Source organism: Hirundo rustica, chromosome 5 (assembly GCF_015227805.2).
Source record: "Hirundo rustica isolate bHirRus1 chromosome 5, bHirRus1.pri.v3, whole genome shotgun sequence".
NCBI classification, from domain to species: domain Eukaryota; kingdom Metazoa; phylum Chordata; class Aves; order Passeriformes; family Hirundinidae; genus Hirundo; species Hirundo rustica.
The window spans coordinates 68,545,934-68,565,736 of NC_053454.1; positions in this window are offsets into that span (position 1 = coordinate 68,545,934).

A 19,803-nucleotide genomic window follows, 5' to 3' on the forward strand; every position below is an offset into this window, starting at 1 on the left:
ACAGTTTCTGTAGAAATGATTCCTTACTGAAGATTACTTCATTAAGGTTTCTAGTTTCTACATGGGACTAATTTTTTAGCCCTTAAGGAAAGTTTTCATACTTTCCACAACTGTAGTATCAAATACAAGTGGGAAGAGATCACTGCTGCTTTTATCAATTGCCTAAATAGTCAGTTCTGCATTTGGTCATAATTATCTCTACCTATCCTTAGAAAGGCTGTGTGATGATGTAGAAATTCTTTGTATACTTTGGAGATGCTGTTCAGGAATGTTGGGGAAAAGTGCTAAATTTAATTGAGCTCTTTGAACTGCACCTTCTGGAGATGTGTTCTTTGTAGGCATAAATAATAAACAGGAGATATTCAATAAGAAATTGATTTGTGTGAAGATTCTTAGAGTGATGGTAGACAAGTCTTTGTAATAAAAATTACCAGCTGCTCTTCTGACTGTTTAGAGTACATTCAACTGCAGTAATCAATTCTCTTGCAAGCAGGATCCTTTCTAGGAACAAATTCAGATAATTTTGTTCATCTTAGTCCATTTCATTTAATTTCTGCTCATCAGATCCAGTAAAGAGGACACCTATAAAATGGTTTTGCTGCCAAGAAGCCAAGTTGGAATCTGTTCTGTATTAATGTAGCTGAATTTGTTTTCCATTCCTCAAAATATTCAGGTTATAATTTACTGAAAATGTTTATAAAAACGCATTTTTGTCTGCCTTTTCCAGGTTGGTCCCACACTTCTGTATGATCTTCATTTCTGAAAGCTGCAAAGCAGGCATATAAAATTGAAAATGGTGATATTATTACTCTACTGTTGAAATGTCACTTGAAAAATTCTACGACCAGTAAAATTGTTATTCAACAGAAAAGGGGAGTAAGTAATGGAAGAAGAAATATAGAACTGCTTGAGGCATCTTTGATAGCCAAGTCTTTACCTGGGCTTAAATTTGTCACTGGGCTTGTCCTTGTTTGAAAGGTTTATATTTTTTTTAAAGCAGTTCCCTTAGTGCTGGCAAGAAGCACTGACTGTATGACTGTAGGCACTAGTTAGTCTCAAAAATGGAGGCTGAAATCCCACTTTGAAACTTCTGAAAGAAGTCTTGATTTAAAACATGAAGATGAAAGACAACCTTTTTAATTTTGGAATCATACTTATGAGATGAAACTGTCTAATAAAAATTATCATATATAACTACTTTATTAAAAACTTAAAGTGATCATGGGGAAGCATGCAGATTTCTTTTTGTTCCTCTTTTTTCTTATCCTTTCTATTGCTCTTCTGCTTAAAATTCTTTATACAACAATATAGACTTGATTACAGCAGAGTAGATTATGATTTTCTGTTTGAAAGGATATTTATGTTCATTATGCAGAGATCTTTCTGTGCTTCTGATTGTCTCCAGTGGTTAGGCATTTGAACCTCCTGGATAACAGCTAGTATAATCCAGTTCTAATAAAAATGTAGTTTATGCATATCACAGAAAGGTTTTAGGCAGCTGTGAGCTATTCATACTCTTTCCTCAGGAGAGATATAAAATTTTCTGTTTTAAATAAAGTGCCTTCCTCCAGTTACCTCTACCTGGGGAAAAGTATTTAAAAAAAAAAAAAAAAAAATAATAAAAAAAAATCCTGACAGCTGTACATCTCTTACCCCCTCCCCCCCCCCGCCCCATGTTTCATTGACTCTGGCCAATGACAAGACAATCACTTCTTTAGCACACTAATTCAGTTCCCTCTTTTGTTGGGCAATGTCCCAGAACTGAACAGATCTGAACTGTGAAGGTCCTGTGGGCTATAGTCAGTTTCTTGATTTGGTTTTATTTCAAAGTTAGGGAACTATGCCGGATGTTTTTGTTTTTGGTGGGGTTTTTTTGTCATTTGGGTATTTGTTTGTTTGTTTGTTTGTTTCTTAGTTATCATTCTTGATATGTAATTTAATACAGATATAAAAATCTACTGACATAGCCACTTGTGCCTCTTTATTTAAACACATTTTTAAAAGAGTGATGTTACAGGTACATGTGCAGCCACATTGGCGGCTGTTAAGTCCAATGCTCAGATGCAATCTTCACGTGTAGTAGTTCAGGAAGGGCAGACTACTGAACGTGGGAGCATTAGGAAGGGAGGCATCCCTCCACTTTTGTGGCCTGTACTCCTTCCTGACACCTGATGTTACACCTTACACGATGGGAGCTGTGATGGTGAACTTGGCAGAGCCTTGTTTGGATCCAGTATGTCCTTACACAAGCAAATGGACATCTCAACAACCCAGTTGTGGGTAATTACATAGGAGAGTATGATTTGTTTGTTGGTTTGCTTTCCTTTAACGTGTCTTAATCCTTAAGAAATGTATGTTCTAGCTATTTAAGTTAAGGTGATATTACTGGTGTGTTGGGTGAATTGAGTTCTGGTGATGAGAGAGCTCCAGGCTCCTGTTGAGGGTAATTGAAGCATATCCAAAAGCAGCTGTCCTCCCAAAATGAGGACAGCCCTCCTTGCAGTGACCCACACCTGCCAGTGTGCCTGCACTTCCCAGAGAAATGCGCAAGCTTAGGGTTCAGATTAGATTTTGAAGAAGTAGGCCTTTGTTTGGGAGATGTTGTGCTTGGGTTAATAAATCCAGTTTGCTGTATATTGAGGTGTGTATTGCTTCTGGGACCAAGCTGGCAGCTTTGCGTGGTGCTGGAGTGTGCTGCACCGTGCAGTATGAGTAATGTGTGTGTTCACTGCTTCAGGGACATTTGCACCTATGAAGCATTCTCTTACTTTCCATTCCTGCACTCAGCCCTTGTTTCCCCCGAGACTGACAGCAGAAGTGCTGGCTGCGATCACCTTCTGTTACAAAATGTTGAGCTCAACAGCTCATATTATGTATCCTCATGAAACAAGCATCAGATAAAGCTGACTCAAGGCCATTGTGGACATGATTTGCTATCAAAACCACAGTCTGTCATCAAAAGGCTCCCTAGCCATCAGGAATTCCCTGAGCTATTCAGTGTTTCATAAACTAAGCAAGATAATCTGACACATTTAAGGATTTGTCTTGCTTAAATGCTAGAATATTTGAGAATTCAAACTAGAGACCTGTGAGGAAGGAAAATAAACCAGGGACTGAAGTGGGTTACAGATCTAGCTGTGTAAACTGTAGACATGAGGGGGAGGTAAAAGTAAGGGAGTGAGAGAGGAGACCGGAGGATTGTCAGCTCTTTAGGGAAATGCTGCTGCTGGCTCAGGCAGAGAACAGTGCTAAGAGAAGATGGGCATTGAAGGCAGTGATCACAGCAAATGGGGAATCAACAGATAGGACTCACAGTGAAAAGAGTAGCAAAGGGTGTGCTAATTTTCATAAGCACCTTAATGTTGAGATTATTATTTGGAGTTAAATTCTGAAAGTTCTCTGATCACTGTTATAAATCCAGCAAGGCTTAAAAGAATGCCAGTACACTGTAGAGGAGCTTCAGGACTGCATGCACAAAGTGATATGAATAATTTTGCCAATGTATATTTTTTCAACAAAGAATCTGCAACTTCCCACCTTATATATGCACCAGTTTGTATCCTGTGCAGAGTTCTATCACCCTTCTGCTTTTTTTTTTTTTTTTTAAGTCTACCTTCTCAAAGGCAATTGTGAACCCTTTCGGAGCTTGTCACATATATTCTTTCCAGGTAGAAAGAATCAGAGAATCACTCTTGCCTGCAGGTGCACAGAGCATGCTGGAAAGGTCACATTTGTAGTCTCTGCATAATCTAGAATCTAAGTTGAGATTTTGGATATGAATTACAAAGTGAGGATTCATGTGCTGTTTATCCGAGGCTTTCTGTTCCTACAGTCTTAGTCTTTGACTCTTTGATAAACTAACAGGCTTACCTTGATGGTTTTTTAATTTCTGTAGAGAAATGTGTTTATAAGATATGTCTTGAAAAGTAAGAAATAAACCTACAGACACCCGAGTTAATATTTTCTTCTAGACTGCACAGGGATTTCTTTATGCATATGTGAGACATGGCTGTGCATCCTGAATACAACTCAGATGCTTACCAGACCCTCTTTCTCCTTGGGGCTTTTGCTCTAAGGCAGAGGTTCTGTTTTACGGTGGGATGATTTTTTTTGCTTGTTTGTTTTTTTTTTCTCTCTCTTGCTTTTTGCCTTTCCCTGTCTCTGTCACCAGGAGAGTTGAGTCAGCACAGGTAGAGGCTTAGATCTACTTGTATCACTTGTATCTCCTCATTTGTTTCTCCTTAATGGTGAAAGGGTTAAACTATAGGGGGAGATAACTATTTTCATGGTATCCTTCTCTTATTTTGTCTTAAACCAGGACACAGTATTTTAATGCCATTTTGCAGTCAAGGAATGGAAAGCTAGGTGAAGTTATCTGCTCATTATAAAGCTTTGTATCAAAAGTGGAAATTAGGTACCATTTTTTTGTTGTTGTTTTTCCCCTCTCCAGTGTTTAACTGGAAATCAGTGAAAAGAAAACAGGCTGTATTAAGAGGTCATGTTTGGATAAACGCAAACAGATCCGAGGCTGAGCAGAAGGTCCTTTCCTGCTGTCCCTTGCTGACAAGAGACAGATGTTTTGGCGATGCTTCTACCCACACCTGCTGAAGCCTGGCAGCTTCAGCCTTATGAATTGGCAGATCATGGGATGAGCCAGAGAATCCCTCTGGAAAACTTGGTAAGTACCATTCAGTATTTCTCTACAAAGCCTCTAAATTTATTCCTCTTGGGGATCTTTCTGTGCTTGGCAGTTCAGGTAGTTTCTGTATGAGACTAGGCATTATAGTGACTGAACTAATAATAGCTATTTTGATTATATAATTAAGGCTTTATTTAGCACAATGACTTATTTGCTTCATATGTATGGTATTTGCTGCTCAAGAGTTTTGCAGTGTAAAAAATAAATTAAAAAAAAAAAAAAGTCCATTGCTTCAAAGTGTAAGAAATGTTAAATTTAAACCAATTGTAGATTGTTTGCTGAGTATTTTTCTTGTCTTTGATTTGAATATGACAAGGAAGGAGAAAGCCCAGCCAAAGCTACATATATTTTTTCATACCAGTAATTAATGTTGGTCTAGTCTGGGGTCTGTGGGAACCAAGGAGGAACACAGGTAATGTATTCATGGTTTGGAACTTATGAACTGCCAGAATAGAAGTGGTGTCCTGCTTCTTTAGTCACTTGGCAAGTAAAGCCACATGTGCTGTACTGAGTAAAATTATAGTACTGGATGAGATACAAGGCCTTCCTAACTCACTGGTTTGTTTCTAGCGGTGGTTAGAAGAGATGATTGGGAAAATAGTAGAGATGAAGAGCAAATGTGGAACGATCTTTCCCCTAAAATATTCTTCATTTTCTGTATTAGGCAGTGCAAAGATTTGAGCCAGGTTTCATGCAAAACATTGTATTTAATATTGTATTTAATAAAGGGGATTTTTATCATTATTCTGTTAATTTATGTAATTACTTTCTAGTAAAAATATGGTGCTAGTACTTACACAAACAGTCCTGGGGGAAAACCTGTTTCTCTATTTAGGCCCATTTTGTCAGGGGCCAACTAATTCTTACTCCCTTTGTAAATCTCTTATCCATTTTCAAATATCTTTGGTTGTCATTCTTTTGCTGGTTCTGAAGCCTTTTGTCTATATGTCGTTCACGGTTCACAACAAATTTCTCATGCCTCGCTCTCCAAATCATGTGTACGCAGGGAGAAATCTCCCTGAAATAATGGAGATAGCAATGGCAAGAAATTAATGGAACAGCTACTCTAATTATGGTGTGATGATACCTGGGCTACAGAGGTACTTCTGTGTAGGTCAGAGAAAGAACAGCAGCAGAGTGAGCTAAAATATTTCTAAGGGGGAGATACAGGTGAGAGAGAAAAAAGTTCTTTATTATTTCTTATGTTGTGTACTTTTAAGTGGAACTTTCTAATGAGTTGGGCATTTTTAAGTTATTTTGTTGTTGGGGTTTTTTCTATAATCCTGTGCTTTGCAGTAAAACATTACTGTAACAGACAATTTTTCTTAGAAAATAATTGGAAAAGGGCATTCAGTTTGCTGCTGCTTTTTGCATTAAATGTGCTTAAATTAGGGATCAGACCTGATTTTTCTGATTGACATTAGTCTGGGAAAGACAAGAAATTCTTCAGCTTTGAGTCTCAATAAATTAGGGACTCCAGAATTAGAATTTGTATGACAGCACAATGGCATGAGACAAAAATCCAAACTATGTATTTCAGCTGCAATTCTATTGGGTTTTACTCCCTTTGTTGTGTGTTAGGGTTGATAAAATTTGCAACATTTGCAGAAACTACTTCAGCTCATGCTGTACTAAATGAGGACTTTTTTCCTTGGTGTTTTTTGGTTTACGGAGAACATAATTGATTGTAGTGCAAAAAAACCCAAAATTTTTTTACAGTGAAATGCTTCCTTATAACCACATTTTAAGGTGTGGCTCTTGAGTGGAAACGTTAATCCTTGAATGTTGGATTCATTCTTTTGATTAAAAATTGAATCAAACTTAAAAAATGAAGGAGTGGCTTTCAGAAGTGTGAAAATATGTTCCATGCTATTGATAGGAATTGCCCCAGCAGTATGTCCAGTAGTGCCATTAAATTTTTGGACATAGTAAAACTGCTTGAAGAATGCCATTAATCTATCATTACTGCTTTGATTGTGTAATATTTTAGTGGTTTTATATATATTAGAGCTTATCTGACTTTCCCTTTAGATTTTTAGACATATATGAGTGGGAATACAGCCTGTGATTTTTTTTTTTTAAGTGCTGCAGGGAGGCGAGGGGAGAAATGATTGCTAACAAAGTCTGCCCTGTGGCATTGGAGGTGGCAAAAGCTTTGTCATTTGTTCCTTCAATAAGGTGAATGCTCTCACAATCCACTTTATAGTAAATTTGGGGAATTAATTGCATATGAGGTTACTATTTGGTCATTTTAACGTAAAATTCATACTACGATAAATATTACTGGCTATTTTTTTCTTCTTGAGTCAGAAAAATATTTTGGTATGTGAACCATCTCACATGAAATGTTCAGCTAAAGTATCAAAATAGCAAAGATTATAAATAACAAAATAGGAAATGCATCCCATTCCCCTTTGTAGATGCTATGTAGTTATCTTTTCTTGTCCTTACTAGATGCTCTTTTTCTTCACTGAATTTTCTTTAGAACATTTTCATCTGGAATATCATGCTAAACACACTTCAACTTTGTGTGAGGATGGACCTAGTTCCCCTCTCATACTTTACCTGAAGAGGGTTTTTAAGGTTTGAATGTGATTCTTAGCTATAGAGGATGTATGTTTGCTGTTGGTTTCAATTAGAGCATCTAAAGAGAGATATGGGCAGCACTGAGAAGCTTTCTGTACCTACTTTAAGAATTCAAAATCTCGTTCACATAAGAAGGAATCATGGAAAAGCCCATGATTGCTTACTACTCTGATGGTCAAAAATGATGAAAAGATTCACAACCATCTTTCCTGTATTCATAGAAGGCAAAAAGAGTACTTAAAAAATCCTCAAAATCTCCTGTTTCAGAGAGATTTTGCTTGAGTGTTTTCTTTCCCTAATACAAAATACATATTTAATCTTTTAGAAGAGCAATATTTTAGCATTTCTAGAAATAGCAAACCATTGAAATTATGAACATGAGATAAAATTCAAATATTTTAGAAGTGTTCAGCCCTGACTAAAATTTTTGGCAGAAGCTCTGGAAGCACAGCAAATATTTAGAGACTGTAGATTGACCGTGAGAAGAGAGTACTCTCTGTATGTGTTGGGGGGGCTGTAAACTCTGTTTAGTATCTAGAATCCCACACAGAAAAAAGTAAGTATATGTAACTATGTTTTATATTCCATGATGGTAGAAAAGCAAGGGTCTTTTGAATGTGTTACTGAAGTTACAGAAATTAAAGGTTCAGTTTTCCGACAAGTGCTTACGATGAAGCTTTGTCTGTTGTGTGCATGTGTTTATCTAAGAAAATATATTTTTGTGATTTAATAACATATTTATTCTAGATATAAAAATAAGAAAACCCCTTTTCACAGGAAAAGAATAAATTAAATTATATTGATTATTTTCCCTTCCAATTTGAGGGTTTGACTGCTGAACCCCTAAGCAGATCCCGCAGTCTTGCTTTTGCATTCCTAAGTGATAACGCATCTCTGTTTCCCAGAACATTTCATATTGTTGTTCCTCTGGGTTCCTCATGGTTCTTTTAAAAGTCCTTTCGAGATAGAAAGTCAAAAATGCACATTAAAAGTATGGAGCACCAGAAACACAATGAAAGTGATGTGGTAGCTGAGAGAATCACTGCAATCTTTGAACATGCGAAAACAGAAACTAAAAATTATACTCCTTATATATCTATATGGCATATGTAGTGATCAAAATACACCGAACCTTTACAAATGCACAATCAAATCAGGTGAGACTGAATTTCACTCTGTTGCACAAATGACATTTGGCCTTGAGTATTTACACTGCTGCCAAATGTAATGTAGTTCTTCCAGAGGTGACCTACTATCAAAAGAGGTGGTTTTTTTTTAAGTGTACTTGGAAAGGTTGCAGGAGAAAGTGGGATATCAGAGAACATATGTTATTGTGTAATAAGCCATCCAGCAGATATTAGAAAGTAATGAGGCAAAGAAAGCAAATGCAGCAAGCAGCAGCAACTAAATTTGGGAAAAGCTTGAGTGTTGTGGGAGACAGGAACATTAAGAGTTCTCTTCTTTTTATCTGTGACAAACCCAAAAATGGAAACTTGAATAAAAATTTTAATGTAGTTCTATGCATGGAAGTAGCCATCAAACTTCAAAACAAAGCTGTAGGTCACTAGTGGTTTATGCCAAGATAAAATGAGCAGTTGAAGAAATAAAAGACAAATGGATCTGTAATTGGTACAGTTTCAGAAAACAAATTTTCCAGATTGAATAAATAACCTACTGTTTCCCAGGGCTTTGTTAGGGTGCCCATTACAGATGGGATGTTGACTTCATTGTGAAATTTTAAGTAGTTGTAGACATCTGTCTTCAGAGTTCCTACAGAAATGTTTATTTTTCATCAAATAGCAGCAAGCCTTAATTATTATTCTTTGGCCATGGGATAGAATGAATTTGTTGATATTTTGCCATATGCAACAGAGAGATCCCTTCAGACCTGTTTCATGGGAGGAGGAAGAGGCAACCTCTCAGTGTGTTGAGTGGCATGCTGTGTGCCAGCACTGAGAAGTCCAACAGTAATGAATACTGGGATTCTAATACATGCTCTCCTTGCTCTTAACAGCTTGTTAGGCCTCAGCTCTACATGTTGGTTGACAAAATTCTAAATTTCATTACTGTGTAATAAAACAGCTCAGCTTCAAAAACAGTTTATTGATTTTAAGTGGCAGGGGATTTGAATGCATTCACTTTGTAGGCCATTACTGTTTGACTTTCAGAAACCAATCTGCTGTTTTGAGCAGTGGATTAAGCATGCAGATATTGTGATGATCAGAGCAAATGAAATGTTCATAGTAAGGAAGTATCTCTGAAAAATTGTGTGGAATATCTTTTCTGAAACCCTAAAAAAAGAAGTTTAGCCTGGATAATACCACAACTTTGTGTTTCCTTTCCACGTCTAACTCTTGGAAAAATTATGAGGAAAATGTAAATGTTATAATTCTTGATTTATTTTTCATATATGTGTGTGTGTGTGTGTGTGTGTGTGTATGTAAATATATATATATATATATATATAAAAATTACTTATATATATAAAATATATATTTAAATAGAGGCATTTAGAAAGAGAGAGCCAAGTTTTTTGTGCAGGTATTCCATCGTTATTCAACTTCTAATTCTTTCTTTCTATTTAGATGGGTTTAAAAGAGAAGGAAACAATTTACCTCAGCAAGAGTGTTAATTTTGTGCTGCCACTAGATCAGGCTGAGGTACTGATGATATCTTGCCTGGGAACTAAGAGGGACAAGAACAGGTTTTTTTTGTGTGAAAGAAGTGGGATCTATGTGTTTGTTCTTAGTCGGTTGACTGTCACCTTCCTCACAGAGGAGATTTAGTTTACTTCAATTTATTGAAAATAAGGGACTGGGAAAACAAGGATCAGGTTTACTGTGAGTCACAGCTCAGCCCTGCTGGTCTTTGGCCCCCATGCCACTCTTTGCCACAAAGGAAATACACAAACAAAAAAACCCCTCACATAGTCCTGTACGTCATAAAGTTGAACTATTTAAAGAATTGCTGCTTTATTCTGGTTATCTAGAACTTTTGTATGCTAATTTTTTATTTTTTTAATGAGTGCCATCTTTGGAGATTATTTCCCATAAAATTATATTACAGCAGTTGAAGAGAGAAAATCATATTAGACTATCTAGCCTAAACAAAATATACTTTGAAATTATTGTGTAACATTAAGGGATGTATTCATTAAAGGCTGCCTCTGATTTTTTTTTTTGCATTTAGATGTCCTTTATATTTGCATACTGTTTCAGTTCTTTAGAATTGTGTTGTTAATGTGACTAGTTTTCATTGATGATATCTACTCAGAAGCTATGAATATTGATTTTTCGAAGACAGGAGTTTTGAAGGAAGGTGTTGATAATTTGAATTGGCTTGGATCCAGCTGGATTCAGTCTTGGGTTTTGGTGTCTACCTGTGCTGCAAAATTGTAAAGGAATAGCATAAACTTATAGGAAAAAATGCAGACCTCTTGATCAAAAGAGATTTAAAAAAATAGACTTCTTTAATTTCTCTTAAAAGGGGTATATAAAGAAAAGACAAACTGCAAAATGTGAAAGTAACCCAAATATTAGATTGAAAAAAATTTGTTTGATTATTCACAATAAAAAGTGGATTACAGATGTGTAATTTACATTCATGCTTTTACAAACATTTAAGAATGACAGGTGACTGTCTCAAACACTGTTTAGAACAACACAGAATGACTCTGCCGGGAGATGATGGGAATTTGAGATTAAATAAAGGAGAGATTATTGTTGTCTCAGATCTAAGGGGAGATTACCAAAGCTGGGGCAGAAGAATGTATTACTGATAATAGGCAATTTATGGGCCACAAGGAAAGCCAGCTCAGCAACTCTGCCGAAGTCAGCTAGGACTAGGTTAAAAGTAATTCTGGCAGCAGGATTCGTGACCGCTGACCACAGCTCCAGAAAACCATTGGCTCAGAAGACGGGAGAGACTGAGCTTGCAGACTAATTAGCATTAGAAGCAAGGGGATCATTGAACCAATAGAAGGAGACAACTGTGTAGCCAATGAACCATTAATGTTCTGCTTGGAAAAATGTATACATAGTGAAAAGTTTAGAACAGCTTTGGGGACCCCCACCACTGGGAAGCCGAGGGTGAAGAAGGGCCAACAGGATGCTGGTGGGTCCACATGTGGTAACTAGCTTCTGCTTAACCTCTCTCTGTCTCGCCTCTCTTTTGTATTTCTTTCCATCTCTCTAGCTCACATTTTTTTGTTAAATAGAATCCATACTATTGACTTCAGGGTGTGTCCTCTTTTGCACCTTAATTAGGGTGGAGGTATCTCTCAATAATTGGATCTTAACATTCTGGTATCCATCTAATGTGGGGATTAGTAAGGATTTAAGATGCATCTTACATGGGTATTCAAGAAGAAGTCATGTTAAATAGATGTACATTTTTCACGGGATGTTGTGTAGATGACAAACAATAGCTCCAAGACATTTTGACTTCAGAGAGGTTTGTTTCACTGACCTCTATACATTTCAGAAGTAAATCACCAAGAATTAAGTGCCCAGCATGCTTAAATGAAAGGGTTTTTATTATCCATTTTGAAGTTGGGTATTCATTGCAGGCTGAATCTTAGTTTGGTTTCTTTAGTCCCTTCTGTGATAGAGAAGAGAAAACTTAAGGGGCACTTCTAGGGCAAGGGCTGGCAAGTGCTTTGAATCCAGGTTGGAAATTCAAAGTGACCCTGGTAAAATAAAATTTTGTGATGAAGATAAATGCAATTTATAAAATAGGGAATAATTAGGTATTCAACAGTGCTCCTGAAAAAATAACAGTGCACCACAGTCCAAGTCAGCAATATGTTGCTGTTCCAGGAAAGCCAGAAGTCATTCTGAGCTGTGTTGTCTAGAGGAATGTATAAGAGTTATGGTGCTCTATTTGAGGCTGGTCAGGCCTCAGCTGTAGAAGGTAAAGGGCTCAGAGATATCTGTAATAATAATGATTTTGGAGAGGGGGGCAAAAAAGTGAAAAACATTTTCACTAAATAAACAGTAAAATTTTAGGGTAGTGTGAGGATATCAGCCTTGCAATAAAAATTGTTAGAAGGAAGCTCTTTTGGTTCTTTGAGGTTTTGATTTTGGATGATTGGTTGGGGTTTTTTTGGTTGTTTGTTGAGGGCTTTTGCTAACAGAAATAGAAAAGAGTAATATAATTTTATTAAAAATCCAAACTGGCTTAAAAAAGCTTTCCATCTGGAAAGTGAAACCCTGAAACAGCTCCTGCAGGAGACACCATTGGAGTTTTAAAACATACCAAACAAAACCCAAACTCCAAATACTACAGGGTTGGAGATCTCACCAGAAATATTGGACACACAAATGAAGTTACTCAGAGATTCAATCTTAAACAGACTGTTAATTATTTTGGAATAGAATTTAGGTTTTCCACATTTAATCAAAAAGTTGTTCTTTCTGTTGCTACAAACATAATTTAATAGTCCTTTTTACAAGAAATTCTAGGTTTCAACTAAAAATGTAATTTTTCTGTTTTTTAAAAATGATTTTAACATAATTTTAATAAGTTTAATAAAGAATAGGTTTCAACAAATCTTTTTTTTGCTATTGGAAAAGAATATTTGCCCCCACATTCCTGGCTAAAACAAGGAATTCATCATTTGTATACCCACAGCCAAATATAAATGTTTAAATTCCTGTTTAATGATGAACCCTTTTTGTACATCTTTGAACAAATCTTAAATTCCAGTCATTACTTAAATTAAGTTATACAAATGACCCTGAAGATTTGGGTCTTTTAATCAGTTAAATTCTAATTTATACAGCCTTGCCTTTTTTAATTCTGAGACGAGGTCTTTCAGCCCTGTTATGAGTTCAGAGTACATCTGGTGCTGGAGAGCTGATGGCAAACAGGGAAAATTTCTGCTGCTCCTTAATGTACTAATGGATTACTGTTGATATATATTTACAAAATTTATAGATGTAAATAAAATATAACCTAAAATTATATATAATTTTAAATCTTAAAAAATTAAATTACAGTTTTATATTTTTTAAAAATATATATAGCTATTTCAGAAAAATACTCTGTGGGCAGAGTATATACTCTACTTATTTCTGTAAATATATTACCTGATCTTAGCATAAGCTGCCTCTGCTGCTTCAGCGTGTCCAAACTCAAGTCCACTATCTGGAGGACAGCACAAAAAAACCAACAAAAAAAACCCCATTAGTGTATCAAAAAATACTACTTAGAAACATTTTTATACCTTTATATTTAAAACATAACCAAGTTGACTCTTAGACCGGCTGCAGAGATAAACATTTGATTGAGTATATTTTACTATATAACTAAAAAGTTTTACGATGTGTATGTATATAAAAGTATATACTTGGAACATGTTTAAAGTATGTTGCCTGGTGTCCCTCCCTGTATTTGCTAAAACATCAAAATTGGTTAATCCACCTGCTTTTTGAAGTTTTCCTGGGCTTTTCTCCTTAAATATTTGCAAATTATTTTGTGTATTTTTAATCATCTGTCAATCAAATCTGAGCATTTTCATAGCAGAAAAGAACATTAAATATTTTCTCAAATTTTATTGCGAGAGTCTGAAGATGGCTAGAGTTGGGTGCTAATAAACACCTGGCATTGTGAAAGGTGTGTAAATGACACATGAGCCTACTTTACAGGCTTAACTAACCCAGAAATCATGCATTAGGGTGTCTGTGATGCTGCTCTGGGAATTAGCTGCTCACCACTCACTGACTTTGGAAGGACTATAAACAGGGTAATAAGACATGATTTAGGAAACCTTTTGAAAATTAATAGCCAGCTATATATAGTGTTTGACAAACTATTTAAAAAATATTTGATTGGTGCACACTGTCAGCAAATGCTCTACCTAATTGTCCAAGTGACACTGTCCAAGCACTTGGATTTCATTGCTGATTAAAGATGTGTACGTTTGTACATTCAGTGGTGTTTCAGAGAAAAGTCTTCCTTCAATGTCACCTTTCTTTCAATTGCTTTCACCTATAAGCCAGTTCCTCTGATACTTTGAGATGCATGCATGAATGATTTTGTGAATGAAACAGAATCAAAGAATGACTGAAATTACAAAGGGCCTCTAGAAGTTATCTGATCGCACCCCCTTGCTCAATCAGGGTCACCCTGAGACCCTGAGATAATTGCCCAGGACCATTTCCTTATGGCCTTTGAGTATCTGCATGGATGGAGAGTCTGCACCTTTTCTGGACAACCTGTGTTGGTGCTCATTCATGCTCATAGCAAAAAAAAAAAAAAAAAAAAAAAAAAAAAAAAAAGGTGTTTTCAGAAACAATCACTTCTGTTTCTCTTCATGCCCATTGCCTTGTCCTGTCATTGGGTAGCAGTCAAAAGTGTCTGACTGTCTCCTTGGCACACTGCCTTCAGATATTTGTGTACAATTATGAGATCCTTCCCTATATATGGCATACTACGTATGCTAGGCTTGTTTCATATATTGTCTGATTGTGAAGGAAGACTTGTTTATGAGAATGTCCACTCCTATAATTTTTTTTTTTTCCAAATGCACTGATTGTGTAGAGAAGATTTAGTGATTGAATTAGTGCTCTATCTAATTCCATTTCCTCTTTCAGAGGTTCTACAACATTTTGCAGTTTATAACTAACAGATAATTATGCAGGAAGTACTTTGGGAGGAAAGACCACACCTTTGACTCTCCCAAATCACAAGGAAGTTTTTCTGCTCGCAGGACCTATTCATAAGAGCCTGTGTCCGTGACTTCTGCATTCATGGCTGATATGTGAGTACTAGAAACTGCAAGAGGATAAATGTGAAAATGCATGTCTCAGAGTTGAATGGCATGACATGAAAATTTGCATGAACCATGAAACTATCTCTTATGTAAGGTGAATTCTCCATAGTAGTTTACAGCATCTAGAAACTCCCTCTAGAAAAAAAAACACAAAACCCTTCTGGTGCATGATAAATGTGTGTACATAGAGTAAGGGAGAAGGAAATAAACTGTGTGTTGTGTGTATGTATCTATCTGGATATATCTAAAAGCTATATTGACTGAGTAAGAATTTCCCAATCTTGCTAATGTATGTTGTACTTCAGTCACCTTTGCTGTGTTGACAGAATGGAAACTAGTAATTTTCATTGCTTCTTGCAGTTCACTGCTTTTTCTATTCATTCTCTGCAGTTGAATCAAAATTTTTTAAGGCATTATTAGGTTTTCCCTTGGAAATGCTAACTTTCTGAAATTAGAAGATTTTTTCATTATGGCTTTGCAAGAAAATTTTGATTGACTACTGAATGTACTACACTGCGTGCTCATTCAGCCTTGCAGAGCACTGAGAGATTTGCCTGAGGGAGGGTTGGAATCCCATGCCATACATCCTCAGGGGCCTTGTTCAAACCGTGAGCGAGGGAGCTGGCAAAGGCATCTTTTGACCTTGGTTTGATCACACAAACTCTGTTCTGACTCTGTGGATTTTCTAAATTTTAATTTCACTCCCCCTTTTACAGTGTCCAGTCCCCTTGGTCTTCTGAGCTTTACTTGCAACCCTTCCAATAGTGGGGTAAAGTATCACAACTGGCCAAATGTTACAGATAGGTAGATGTGTTCTGACAATTCCGTATTTTCACAGCTCAGAAGTGTTCACACTGCCTTATACTGATGAAGGAGCTCCATGCATTCCTTAGGTTAATGCTGCTGAGTGCTTTTAATGCTTCTGTGATTTCTGTTAAGATTAGCTGGAGAAAATGGTTTCTTTGTGGTAAAGAGCAGCAGGTTTTCTGAAAGCAGAAGGATTCTGAGTCCGAGGCTTGAGCTCACAGCCAAGTGACAGTGCCAGAGCTAGTGCCAGTCTTTACACAAATTTCAGACTTGTTTAACTGAGAACTTTCTATGAGAACAAGCAAAGGGAGGATTCTGCTGTTAATGCAAAGGCATGCTCTCTTCAGGGGGGCAGAATGGAAAAAATCAGATGGGGAAGTACACTTATACAGAGTATGTAAAATATTTACATGTTTTCCACTGTAATTAATTAAAAATCAGGTACTTCTACAATGTAACTGTTAGAAGTGTGAATGAAGTGTAAACATGCAGGAAATTTCTGTTGTAGATTCATATTTTTCTAATATTTTTTCTCTATCAGCTTAGTAAAACTTTTTGAGGTTATCAAGAGCAAGATAAGGAGGATAAATCAGATGTCTGAACTGATGTAGTCCCACTGTGATATGCCAATACCAATAATGTATAGTGTGGCTACAACTGCCTGTCATAATTTCTTGTGAAATGGTGATAAGTGCCTGTCATGGTTTTAAACCCAGCTGGAGATGAAACACCACACAGATGCTCACTCAACTCCCCCTTTCTTCCTCCCTACCCTAGTGGAAGTGGGAGGAGAATTGAAGTAAAAGTTGTATGTTGAGATAAGAAGAGTTTAATAATTGAAAATAAATTAAAATACTACAACCATAACAATAATAAGGAAAAAAAAACCTGAACAAACAAGTGAGTCACAATGCAATTGCTCACTGCCTGCTAACTGGTGCCAAACCTCACTTCTCCAGCCCAGGCTGGCCTCTCTTCCAGGTAACAACCCCAGTTGATAAAAATAGTATGGGGCTCTATGGTGTGGAATACCCTGTTGGCCAGTTTGGGTCACCTGTCCCAGTTACACTCCCTCACAGTTTTTTGGTTTTGTTCTTGATTTTCTTTTTGCACACCTCCTCAGTGGCAGAGCATGGCACAAGGGAAGAACATATCCTTGACTTAGGATAAACAACTGAGTGACAGCTACCAAGAAGAAATTTACCCCAGCTGAAAGCAGGGCAGAAACAAATGAGCTCAGAAATGAAGTGGCACTCTTTCCATTCTGATTTTACAGGCAAAATTCTGCCACGTTAAGTATTTTAAACATTCTGTTTTGTTTTTTTTCTCTCATGACTTAAGAAAATATATTTAATGGTTAGAGTTTGCACTGTTTCTTTTTTTGTATGCGTCTTTCCCCCTTCCTCCTCCCCAGTTCTGAAGAAAATGTATTTTGAAGGTGGTTGTTTCCTAGGCGATAAGTATTTGCCATTCAGCCACTTGGCTGCTGTTTGTTTGCTTGCCCTTTGGATCAACATCTGCCTAGCAGCTTTTAGTGGGGTTGCTTGCCATGTGGTGGAGACCGAGCTCTCCCCCCAAAATCCCTGTGGAATTTGGGTTTGTTGGCCTCACTAGTGGAAATCCCAGGGAGAAATAGCAGGAGTGTGAATCATCCTCCTCCAGGCACGTATGAAATGGGAGCTTTGTGAAGGTCGAACTGTGCTGCCTGCTCTGCCAGCACAGCCTAGCAGAAGCTGTCGAGTGTAAGAAGAAATGAGGAACTTGTCACAGGTAATACAAAGATTTTTGAGTGAAGTTTGTAAGAAGTAATTGATTCCACAGTGATTTATCCAAAAACTAGAGAGGGATAATACCACAGGGCTCAGCCACATCATCTGAAATGATGAAATTCTTTTCAACATTAAAAGGTATCATGAGTTTATTTTTCTTGAAAGATGCTGTTCTAAAAGGATCTTTGGGTTATTGTATAAACAATATTAGCTCCAGAAAACAAATTTGCCAGATTGTTCCTGCTCATCACCCTGGCCTCTCATATAAATCATTCTTTGCTGCACTGCTTTTCTGTTTACCTTTGTGTTTATGTATGCATTAATGCAAAGAGCTTAAATTAAAACTAATATAACGTAACCTATTGTTATTTTATCAGCTTAGTCCCACAGGAAAAAAAAAAAAAAAAAAGGTGTGTTTCTTCTGCTTAAGCCTATAGCAGTTACAAAGCAAGATGAAACTTTAAAAATTATCTGAAGGAGCTTTACTCATCTAGATTAATACCCATTCAGTTATAATGTTAGTTTGCACAGCTTGAAGTTTTAGATTTTATTCAAGATCATTACTGCAAAATAAAACAAAATACAAATAGTGAAATGTGGACAGCTTAAGCTTGCAGGGCTCTTGGAGCACTCACAGCTTTTATTATTAATTTATTTCCTTGAAATAACTGAGACGCTGATAGTAATAAATTAGTGTTACTTTAGATAATTTAGGACACTTTTTTCTTTGTTCTAATTAATTTTATGACTGGTAATTTTATTAGTTAAATAATTCTTGTAGCCATTTGTTTTTTAGTCTTTCAAAGTCATCATTAGCTCAGGTTATCCATCTGGAAATTACAGCCACAATGTGAGACAACATGGACTAATGACTGCAATAGAACTTTCAGGTCTTGGAAATATGCATTATTGAAACATCATCTTATTCCTACTGGCAAAGATATATTCCTTTAATTCTTTATTAGTTGGATTAAACTATGACTAAATTTCCATACAGTGGAAATTATTTGTCTTAGGGAAATAAAGGTACTGAAATTGGACAATTGATACAGGAAACTGAGATTCACATAAGTGGGTTGTTCTGAGGAAAGTTTTCTGTGTGTCAAAAGGTTTCAAGTGAGGTGGGAAAGCAACCAGGGAGTCTGCCTGGCTTTTACTCCTGGATCTTGTGTGGGGTACTGCTCATTGGGTTAAGTGTATTTTGAAGCTATTTTGGCAGATATGAGGCTAAGTTAAATGTTCATGAGGGGAATGGACATTGATGAATGCCTAAAGGTGTGTTGGGGAAAAATGTGTTGTTACAGCCAGGACATGTCTAAATATTTCTGCTGAGTGTCTATTCCTTTATATACCAGATGTAGAACTATGGATACAGCTCATCCACTGTATGATAAGTGCAAAAACTGAAGAAATCACATATATTATTATCATAGGTTAGCACGATTTTGTTTTCTAGATATAGAGAAATGTGAAATGTTTTTTTCCCTGCCCTAACCGTAGCGTAAGTTGGAGGGGGAGGACAAGGTGCTATCAGGAAGCAGGCTGGGATATTGGCAGCTAAGTTCACCAATGAGAACTGTCAGTGTGACTTTGGAAGGAACATTTAAAACTAACCTGCAGCTGACTGCACACTCTCTTGCTTCAGTGATCTGCCATGAGGTAACAACGTGATCGGGTCGGGCTCTGCTGCCCCTCTGGGCGGACGGGCCGGGCCCGGCCGGGCTTTCAGAAGCTGCTGCCCGCATGGAGAGCGGGGGGAGCCCAGGTTGGCCTTTCTATTGCCGGCTGGGCCGGGCCCGGCCGAGCCCTCTGAGGGCTGCTGCTCGCATGAGAGCAGCCCGGGTGAAGCCTTTTTGCAGCTCAGTGATAGCTCCGAGCTGGAGCGCCCTGGATGAGACCGAGGGGTAGAAAAAAGGACATTTGTCAGTTTCTTCTACCAGCCCAGCGTGTGCACATGGCCTTTGCAAGCCCGGGCAAAAAAATTTAACCCTTTCTTAGCAACACAGAACTTGTAAAGCACAATTCTTCCTCGAGAGAAAGAAGAAAACAGAAGGTACATGGAACAGACACTGCATGAAGTCAGTTAGATGAGAAGTGAAAGAACTAATAATAGTGGAATAGGATTGAAGAAGTGGACATTTTTAACAGGACTTTTCTAAGGTAAATTA